At 42.6% G+C, this 10,771-nt stretch overlaps 1 pseudogene; it reads left to right on the top strand.

The window, feature by feature from the left end:
- The first annotated feature begins 767 nt into the window (after window positions 1-767).
- LOC102082480 (ATP-dependent RNA helicase DDX54-like) lies at window positions 768-10,205 on the top strand (annotated as a pseudogene).
- Window positions 10,206-10,771: the final 566 nt, after the last annotated feature.

Genomic DNA, 10,771 nt, shown 5'->3' with positions numbered 1-10,771 from the left:
GTAAAGTAAGCAGATCTTTGTGTTTAATGCACTTTTTATAACAGAGGCCAAAACTGAACCCGGTACTCATGTTGTGATTTAAATCCTGAATGCATTTTAATTTGTTAGTATCACTTTAAGCCTCAGTTACTTGTTAAAAGAGAGAGAGAGAGAGAAAATAAGGCTACATATAATTTACCAACTAAAGCAGTGCATACAATATAAAATCTAGCTAAACCAATAACTCAAATAAAATGCATTATATTTCTACAGTGAATGTAGCATGTAGAAACGCGATCATGCAATATGAAGAAAATATAAGCGATTGTCCATTAACCTTATTTTTTACATGCACACACATCTACAAATATTTATTTGGGCTTTGGAACATGATCATATTCTACAAAATGAACCATAGATGTATTTACAGATATTATTATTCATTGTATCTGTATATTTACATGTACATGTACGATAAGCATGAACACCCTGTGGAATTTATCTTGTCCATTGAACTCACAATCAGCACATGATAGATATAACGGGGCATAAAAGCCATTCATGCACTTACATGCAAAAAGAGACTTTTAGAATTAAATAAAATGTTCATTTTTGTATTAAAAGAACCATTAAAATGAAGCTTACAAATGTGTGTCACTGGGCAAACTTAATCAGCGTGTTATTAAAATTTTGCAGTCCTTTGTTGAGAAACCAATATTAAGCTCCGAACAAAAAGAGAAAATTGTTTGGTTTTATGTGGTAAAAAAACTGGAATTTATCTGGTAAATATGATTAAAACCAGGGTAGTGCAGTTGCTTTTATCCCAAATATATGTTCCAGTCTGTTTTATGAAATGTTGTGTATAACTAAAGAAGTAATGTTTTCTTTACACATTGGGTTCATCTAAAAAATTAACCCTCCACGGTGTAGGTTCTCAAGTTTTTCTGGCTTATTTTCTCATCATAAAACATATTCATTCAACTTAGCTTCCATGTTTTTTAGCATCTAAAGGCAAATAATCCTAATTATATTCACACCGGTGTATACAAACTTTTTTCCCAGGCCTGACAGAACCTGTTCTTTTTTTTTTTTTTTTTTTTAACCTGTCCCGTTTGGTTCTTTTGCCATCAGAATTATTGTCTAAAGGCGAAGAAAGATGCCCAACGGATTTACTTTACCAAATGGACCATCCCAGCCTTGCCGTAATGGTCCATTTGATTCACCTTTTATTGTTTATTTTATTTTCACTTGCTGAATACGGGACAGACTTGACTGGTGGAAAGAAAGGGGAGAAAGAAAGAGGGAAAGGGAAAAAAAAAAAAACCTGAGAAGAGGGACGGGGAAAAGGGCAAAAAACAAAAACCAACAGAATAAGCAGACAAAAAATACATATATCGATCACCTGGATCACCTGTTGAGAAAGAAAAAAGAAAGCAAGCAGAAGAAAACGAGAGTAATAAACAAGATCACAATGATATATGGGAATATGACAGTAAATACTAAATATTAAACATTATGGTGCAGCACGTGAGATCGACAGCGCAGTGTGTGCTTTGAGGTAGGAGCCAAAAAGGGTGTAGTTTGTGTGTGTGATCACCTGTGTGTACACCTGTGAGCATGAACGCGCTTGTTTTTAAAAGGTTCCTTCATGTAATGATCTGCTAGAGGGTGTGGGGGGCCACTGCCCCGTCCTCCAGGGCATGAAGCAGGTATGGAGGAGATCAAAACTCCAGACATCCAGAGGCCCCCAGAACACAAGAGACCAAGGAAGACCAACAGAGGGGCAGCCGCGTCACTATCCCAGAAAGAGCTGAGGAGAGTCCCAGATGAGGGGTCACTCAGCAGCCGCGGAGCAGAAGCCGGGGGGGCTGCAGTGACGTGCCCGTGAGCTCCGCCGGCAGCCAGCTGTGCCTGAGTGACCGAGCCCCGGGCCGAGAGGCCAAGGGCACCCCATCCCCGAAGTGGCCCGAGCGAGCCCCAGGCTCCATGCCCCGATAAGCAGCCGCCAAGGAGTGAGCCGGTGGGTACCTGGGCGCCCACCCCGGACACAAAGAACCACCAACGCACCGATGTCTGAGGGCGTCTGCCACCGGCAGGGGAAGTGGTGGGGGAGATGGGCCTCCAAACCTTGGAGGGCCTGAGATGTCCCCAGAGAGGTGGCGTCTGATACCCAACCTGACATATAGACACAGACAAACAGGCACACACAGATACAAACATCTATTCCCACCCTCATGCTCTCATATACAATTACTCAACACTCACCCAACGTGGAGACAGACATAGAGAGACACTGTACACACAATCACACTCCCCAAGCGTACTCTAAGCCCCGGGTCTAGGTACCCTTGCCCCTGGAGGGGGAAACTGCGCCCAGACCCAGGTGGTGTTACCCTTTTCCCTGCGGTGGGGAGAAGCAGACGCCCTGACTCCGCAGCAGCAGGGAGGCCCCACATTCCAGACCCCAGTCGGACGGCCAACTCCTCCTCCTAGCCCCCCCGCTCCAGCAGGCTGCAGAGAACGGGGTGTAGGAAGACTCCAAACCTCCCTCCACCCGCTCATATGTAGTGTTGATGTATGTGTGTTCTAAGGTGCATTTAAAACCCAGGAGGGCATGGAGCTACCTGCCAGAGCAGCAGGTAAGCGTATAGCCCCTCCTGCTAGCCCTCAATGTCTACGTGTATTTAAAATTGAGAGGTGGGCAACGACGCCAGGGGTGAAGTGTACACCCTGATGGTAATTTGGAATCCGTGTAGCGTGCCCACCCCAAGATCCTATATGTATGTGTAATGAGAGTGTGAGTAATGTGAATGTCTAAGTTGTGGGATAAAATTGAGGCAGAGGCAGCCAGAAGGGGACAGAGGGGGGGATGTCTCCTCTGCACCCTGGTGACACACCCCTACCCCAAGGCCCTGCATGTGTGGGTGATTGTGGTGGAGCGGGAAGAGGGAGGCAGCTGGAGATGGGGAGGGAAGGAAGGGAGGGGCAAGTGACCCCTCCCTGGGGCCAGCTCCCCCGCTGACCCCAGTAGGCACCCCATACTCTGCAACCCGCCAGGGAAAGGGGGCCCAGGCCCATCCGGACCGGGGCCCAGTGCAGCAACGCCGCCCGGCCCCACAGAGCCCGGGACAGTCCACCTGACCCCACCACAGAGAAAACTGCACCCACCCCATCATCCACTCATCTTCCAGACTACACAAGACAATAGACGCCCAGGCTGAGATCTTCCTCCACCTCTCCTGTATCTCCCCCTCCTGCAGAGAGAGTTCCTGAAGAGAGGAAATCTCCTGCAGGATTTGACAACCTCCCCCACCAGTTGAAGAGCCCCCCAGGTGGTTCGATGCACAGGCGGCACAGAACCTGTTCTGATTCGTTTGGATGTGGATTCTAAGCTCAGTGATCAGATCAAGGTAAAAAGGCAGAACTTGCTTTTGTTTTATTTACCTTTTGTTTAATCTCAGAAATTAGATGGAAGGTTTTGATACATTTTTAACAACCTCAGTACAGGATTATTGCATCTACTCTACATGCTAACTTATGCCAAATCAGCTTCTGTGTCAGTGTCTTGGTCTTTCTACTTGGCGCTCTGTCTTCAGACACTTGCTATTCAAACCTTTTGTATTCTTCTCCTGGAAATGTTGAATGATTTAAATGTAAAGCCCAAAGCAAAAGTCCTTACAGTCACCTGGATGTTTCCATGGCTTTGAGCATGTTTTCATTTCTTCTAACTTCCATCAGCTGTCATTCTTCCACCTGCGTGTGGATGACAAGCCGGCTCTGCTGCTCCACCTCCTGAGGAACGTAGTAAAGCCTCAGGAACAGACAGTGGTCTTTGCTGCCACCAAACACCATGTGGAGTACCTAAAGGAGGTAAGATAACAGTGTAGCATAGATTTGTGAAAATGTTAAATATTGTTTAAAAACTAGAGCTTTAGTTGACTTCTTATTTTTTTCTGATGTCCAGCTGCTGTCGTCAGAAGGTTTAGAGTGTGCCTACATCTACAGTGCCCTTGATCAGACTGCCAGGAAGATCAACATTGGGAAATTTGTGCACCGGAAAGCCATGGTGCTTCTGGTGACTGATGTTGCTGCTCGTGGTATAGACATCGCCCTGCTGGATAATGTCATCAATTACAACTTCCCCTCCAAGGCCAAACTCTTCTTGCACAGAGTTGGTGAGCAGCTGTATGCAGAATGAACAAAGTGATTCAGACTGTTGAATTTGAAATGATTAGGCCAGCATTACGAGTATTTTTTCCCCTGTCTTTTCCATCAGGGCGTGTGGGACGAGCGGGCCGAAGTGGCACAGCCTATAGTCTGATTTGTCCTGATGAAATGCCTTATGTCTATGACCTCTACCTCTTCCTAGGGCGACCAGTTCAGTTTGCTTCACCTGAACACACACAAGGTAGACTCTACTGCATGCCTGTCAGATGAACAGTTTAACTGATGTGCTACACATTTGAGGTTGCTAATAAACTTTATTTAGTGCTCTTTTTATCTGTCACTGTATTGAAATGTCTGCATTTCTTTTCGTACTCCAGATTCAGAAGGTGTGTTTGGTCGAGTCCCTCAGAGGATCTTGGATGATGAAAGTGCTCATGTGATCACGTCTCATGAAAACTCGCTGGACCTGCAAAATCTGCTCCGTGTCTCAGAGAACGCCTACAAGCAGTACCTCAAGTCGCGGCCAAACCCCTCGCCGGAGTCCATCAGACGGGTTAAAAACATAGATCTGTCCAGCATGGGTGTCCATCCAGTACTCGGTAAGTTCAAAGGAGGATAAATTATAACAAGAAGAGAGAAATTATGAAAATAATCAAAAGGAATAGTGAGGAACTGATGGCAGTTAAGTAAGAGAATTTGATTTAATTGTTTCAGGGTGTGGTCTGGAAAAAATGGAACTGGAGTGCCTTCAAATAGTCGATGCCATCAAGAGCTACAAATCCAAAGCGGTGAGTTTGATGCAGACACGTCACAGCGCTGCATTTTCTGGTAAAATGTGTTCTAATAAGCAAAGAAACATATAATTCTCTCCTGAAATAGACCATCTTCGAAATCAACTCCAGTAGTAAGACACCAGCCAGTGAGGTGATGCGGGCCAAACGCTCTAAAGACACTCGGCTAGTGGACAAATTCAGCAAGCAGAGAGAGGACCGAGCTGCAGAAAGCAGGCTGCAGCAGCCAATCAACCCCACCACTACTGCTGACTGTGACATCACAGAAAAGGAGGAGAGTGATCTAAATGTAAGCATGGGTGAAGTATTGTTTCTTTCTTTCCTCCCTGCATCGTTGTAGTTGCAGGTTCAGATCAGTTTCATAAAGGATTAAGCACACACATTGAACTCCAGGAAATCATAAATCAAAATATGGATATTACCTGTCCACAGATTCATGGTGACGTAACTGCTCTTTTAACTGTTTGGTGACTTCGATTTGTTTTGTGATTGTAGAAATGGTTTACATGAGCTTTTAGCTGAGATTCAGAGGTTTCTGCAGCACTTATATTTCTGACCTCTTGTTATAACCGATTAAATGCGATCTCCTCCCTTTTGCCCCCATTTTTGATGGTGTGGGTGCAAATGATCAGGCATGACGTTCTCATAATAAATGAGATAAGATACTGCAAATAATTATTTCTGCATTTGTGATTGAAATGAATTGAAAATGTGTATGCAATGATACAGTTTTAAAGATTTGGCCTAAATAATTTCTCGAGTGAATGAGCCTAAACATGATGACCTAATCAGTGACACCGTGTCACCTGTGACACACACACACACACACACACACACACACACACACACACACACACACACACACACACACACACACACACACACACACGTATGACTTTGGCGGTTTGAGCTGAAACAATTTCAGTGTTTCAAACCATGTTCCAGGGTTTTTCCTTCACCATTTATGAGGTTTCAAGAAGAAAATAAGCGACAGATATGAATGTTTTTGAAAAATTCTGAAAAGATTAGACAAAAATACACAAAGATAAATTCAATTGGTTTATTATAAACAAGCAAGTCAAAAAAGTTAAACAAGTAAATAATGAAACAAGGTAAAACGAAGTAAGAACAAAATGTTAAACAAGTAACTAATGAAACAAGGTAAAACGAAGTAAGAACAAAAGTGTTAAACAAGTAACAATGAAACAAGGTAAAACGAAGTAAGAACAAAAGTGTTAAACAAGTAACTAATGAAACAAGGTAAAACGAAGTAAGAACAAAATGTTAAACAAGTAACTAATGAAACAAGGTAAAACGAAGTAAGAACAAAAATGTTAAACAAGTAACTAATGAAACAAGGTAAAACGAAGTAAGAACAAAAATGTTAAACAAGTAACTAATGAAACAAGGTAAAAGAGAGAAAACCCCAACAATCCCCTCTGAGCAAGCACTAGGCGACAGTGGGGAGGAAAAACTGCCTTTAAACGGGCAGAAACCTCCGGCAGAACCAGGCTCAGGAGGGGACAGTCAACTGCCGGGACTGGTTGGGGGAAGGACAGAGGTGGAGCAAGATGAGGCTACATCAGGTGAAGCAGCAGAGTCCCTCCTCCAGGGCAAGCGGAAGCATTTTTTCTTTTTTTTCATGGACTTTTCCACAAGCGCCTTTTTCTCCAAGATGAGGGTTCTTAGCTGATCGATTGTTTCTGCGTTTTGCTTGTCAAGTTTCTTGCATGTTTGCTCCACCTCTTCTAATGCTGCTTGTTTTTCTTCAAGCTTTTCTTTGAGTTCTTTGGATGTTGCCTCCTGCATTAGCTTGTCCTTGTGCATGTCTGCATTTCTCTCTTGTACTTCTTTGTACATGTCTTCTAACTCCTCATTTCTTCTGTGGATGTCTTGGAGAGTACGCTGCAGGTCGTCATGTATTTTGTCTTGGTGTTGCTTTTGCGCCTGCATTTCAGTGTGTTTGCGCTTCAAGTTGTTGTATTCCAACAATATCCCCTTAGTGAGCTCGGAGTTGTTTCTCGCCATGTGATCAATCCTTTTCTGCATCTGTGAGCATCTTTTGTCCAGTTTTTCCTTTTCCCCTTCTAGTTCACTTGTTTTGTTCTTCAGTTCATTACAAAACTGTTGCAGTTTTAGATTTTTACCCTCAAAGTCTTTGACAATACGTTTCTCTTCTTTCAATGTTTCTTGCTGTTGCACTTTCTCTTGAAGAAGGACTTTATTTTGGCACAGTGCTTCATCCAACTTTTCTTTCAGCATTCTGTATTTTCCTCCGTGACTTTGAGTTTGTGCTGCAAGTCTATTTGCTTTGTCTCCTGTTCTTCCTTCTGTTGGAGGATTTCTTTATTTTTTTCACAGCTTCATCGAACTTGGTTTGGAGCAGCTGATTCATTTGGTCCATATATTGGAGATCCCATTCTGTCTTCTCAACAGTAGCTTTGCTGTCTTGAAGCTGGTTGGACATCTCCTTTAGTTCCGCCGTCTTCTGCTTGTTTTCTTTAATCAAGAAGACGATCTGCTCTCGGGCTTGTCCAAACCTGATTCCCCAGCCCTCATTAATAATTTCTATGTCGGGCTGGCGTTGTTGTCTTTCCTCCAGGTTTTTATTTTGCGCTTCCATCTGTCTACACTTCTCCTCCAGTTGAAGTTTCTCTTCTTCAACTTTTTGAATTTTATTCTGGAGGTGGTAGTTTTCCTTCCTACTGTCATGTAATGCCCTTTGGATGGATAAGAGGTCATTTGGGGAAATTGGCCGGCCACGCCAGGAAGGAGAAGCGGCGTGTTCATTTTGTTTTGGCTGGTGTCTTGTTGGATACATGTTGAAGGTTGTACACGACGACTCTGAAAAGCTTTCCAAAACTTTCTGTGGTGAACGTTTGAAGGCTGCACACACAAATGCTGCGAAGAAACGAACTAAGAATAGCTGTGTCTCACCCCTATTTGTGGAAAAAACTTCAAAGGATTAAAGGTTCTTAAGGCGACCTTGTGACATCATCACTCCGTGAGCCAATGAGATTGTCATGTGAAATTTTGGAATGGGGATATTTTTTTTTAAACTGTTTTCAAATTTAACTTAATATTTGACTGTTCTTAAATGACCTGTTTAGCTGATTAAGAAATTAATTGCCACGAACATACCTAATGTTATATAACAGACAACAGAAAAACAGACATTTTTCTGTTTTATTTAAATTTTTTTAATTATCCTACTTTTATAAGAGGGAACATTATTTAAAGAATATGTATTTAATTAAAAAACTCTCTATTCATCTAAAGGGTATAACAAAAAAGGTGAGCTTCCTGCTCGAAAATGAAATGACCAAAATAAATGGAGTATTTCTCTGCAATTACAAACTTTGTGTAAACAATCTTGGTTTCAAAATAAAGCTAACCCTTGTGAGATGTCATCAGAGGTGTAAATATTACTGCAGATGTTACTATGTCAAAGTCTCACAATTGTCTTTTGTTTATTTATATAGGCAAGACCTACTTTTCACTTTTTTGCTTTGCTTTATGTTCTTAAGTGTATTAGTTCGCCAGCAGCAAGAACATGTACTAGTGTCAATAATAATAGTACGGTGGATTAGAAACCTGCTCACAAGTTGAATAAACACCCAGGATTGTTTCATCATTTTCATTCAAACCAACATTTGAGTCAAAAGAGAAAGTTGTTTGTGCTGTCTGATGGAGATGAAGCAAAATAAAATGCAGTTTTGATGTAGCTGATGTTGTATACAAACTAGAAGAGGAAGATAGTAGGATCTCTGTATCATGTTTTGTCACTTTGTACCATGTAATTCTTTCCATTTCCACCAGGGGGTGTTTTCAGAGGTGGTAGGTGGTAAAAGAAGAGGTCAGCAGGAAGATGGTGAAGAACGACCAAAGACCAAGAAAAAAAGGCAGTCAGGCAAAGATGAAGAGTATTATATCCCTTACAGACCTAAAGACTTTGACTCTGAGAGAGGGTGAGGCATTAAACTGTTGCATCTGTTTCTTTAAAAAATGTGAATGGCTTTGTGTTTTATGCCGTTTTGTCCTGTGTTACGCGTCGACAGGTTGAGTCTCGGTGGAGAGGGCAGTGCTTTTGAACAGCAGGCCTCTTCAGCTGTCCTTGATCTCATGGGAGATGAAGGCGATCGCCTTAACCAGCAGAAAAAAATGATGAAATGGTACAAATTTCCCTATGTTTGACTCAATATCCATAAAATGGTCATTTAAAACTACAATTTAAAGTCTTTTTCCCCCCTTTGTTTTATTAGGGACCGTAAGAAGAAGCGTTTTGTGAGAGAAACGGGAAAAGAAGACCAGAAGAAGAAGATCAAAACAGACAGCTGTCAGGTTATCAGTAACAAGAAGAACAGGAAGAACTTTTATCCTTCCAACAAAAAGCTTCTCTGTGTGCTGCTCTTAATGACCCTCTTCTCTACTCCTATGACAATGTTAAGCTGTACTGTGAAGATGTTGTATCACTTGACAACATGTCAGTTATGAGGAGTGGAAGAAAAAATACAAGATTGATGATACAGGATCTGGATCAGACGGAGAAACAGGCGGAGGAGGCAGGAAGCCAGCAAGAGGTAGGACGGCATCAAAATGAATAGCACAAACACGTCTGCCTGTTAAATATAGACCATCAGCCGCCATGTTTTAACTCAAGTCTAAAAGTAAATACTTAACGTCACTCTTCCAGCCTTGCAAGCTATAACCTCCAACCTCTTTGTTGTGTCGTGCCTCTCCCAGGTCGTGGCCGTGGCCGACGAGGTCCAAACGTACAGAGCTCCGGTGACCACAAAGCACGCTCGGAGCTGAAAACAAAGGATCAGATCATGAAGCAGCGCAAGAAAAAGCAGACGCACCAGTTCCTGCAGGGCGGGGGGGATGAGCAAGCTCCGCTCCAAGAACAAAAAGTGGCTCGGAGAAGTGAAAAAGTCAGGTTTTGGAAGGGGTGGCCATAAGAAAGGCAAGCTGAGGAAGAAGCTGTGAGGAGGACAGAGGGTTGATGGTGTGGAGGACATCACGAGGAAGTAAGCGTCAGAATCACCTGAGAACATCACCAAAGATTTTCCTGGCGCTTTGTGTGACTGTAGATTAAGGAGACAATGATTTGTGCATCTTTACGCTGCAGAAATGCACGTCACTTCTTCCTTGATGGCCTGCTGAACTCTGCGTTTGCCACAGAGTTATGTTTAATTATGATCCACTAACCTGGATTTACTACTTGTAAGCATGTTGGCAGTCTAATAAAAGTGTTTTGGAGTACTGAAATATGTCTTATCAAACTGGGAAAATACAGATATTTGGTGCTTAATTTCAAGATTCAAAATTCAAACTGTTTTTTGTCATGTGTCCAAAGAACAAAAAGGCATTTCTCTGTGCAATGAAATTCTTTCTTTGCTGTCCACACACAGATGCTGATTAATATGTACAATAGAAATACAACATATAAAATACAAATAGTAAAATAAATAAATGAAGACAAAAAAGAAGACAAAATATTGAAGTGTGAAACAGAGATGTGTGTAAAAGAGTAATGAGCTTAATATGCAGGATGACCTGATGTGCAAAAGTTATTATTACTGTTCAAAAATAGGTCAGCTGTCCATGAGCCTGATAGCAGTGGGGAAGAAGGAGTTGTTGAGTCTGGATGTTCTGGATTTCACACTTCTGAACCTTCGTCTCGAGGGCAGAAGTGTGAACAGTCCGTGTTGGTGTGTGTGGGGTCTTTGAGGATGGAGGCAGCTCTCCTCTGGACTCTGGACTTGACCAGCTGTGTGGTGTTCGGTGTCCAGGTGAGGTCCTCAGAGATGTAGACGCCCAGGTATCTAAAGCTG

This window comes from Oreochromis niloticus, unplaced genomic scaffold (genome assembly GCF_001858045.2).
Source record: "Oreochromis niloticus isolate F11D_XX unplaced genomic scaffold, O_niloticus_UMD_NMBU tig00000753_pilon, whole genome shotgun sequence".
In the NCBI taxonomy this organism is placed as follows: Eukaryota; Metazoa; Chordata; class Actinopteri; order Cichliformes; family Cichlidae; genus Oreochromis; species Oreochromis niloticus.
This window is presented reverse-complemented; position numbering and strand designations above follow the sequence as displayed.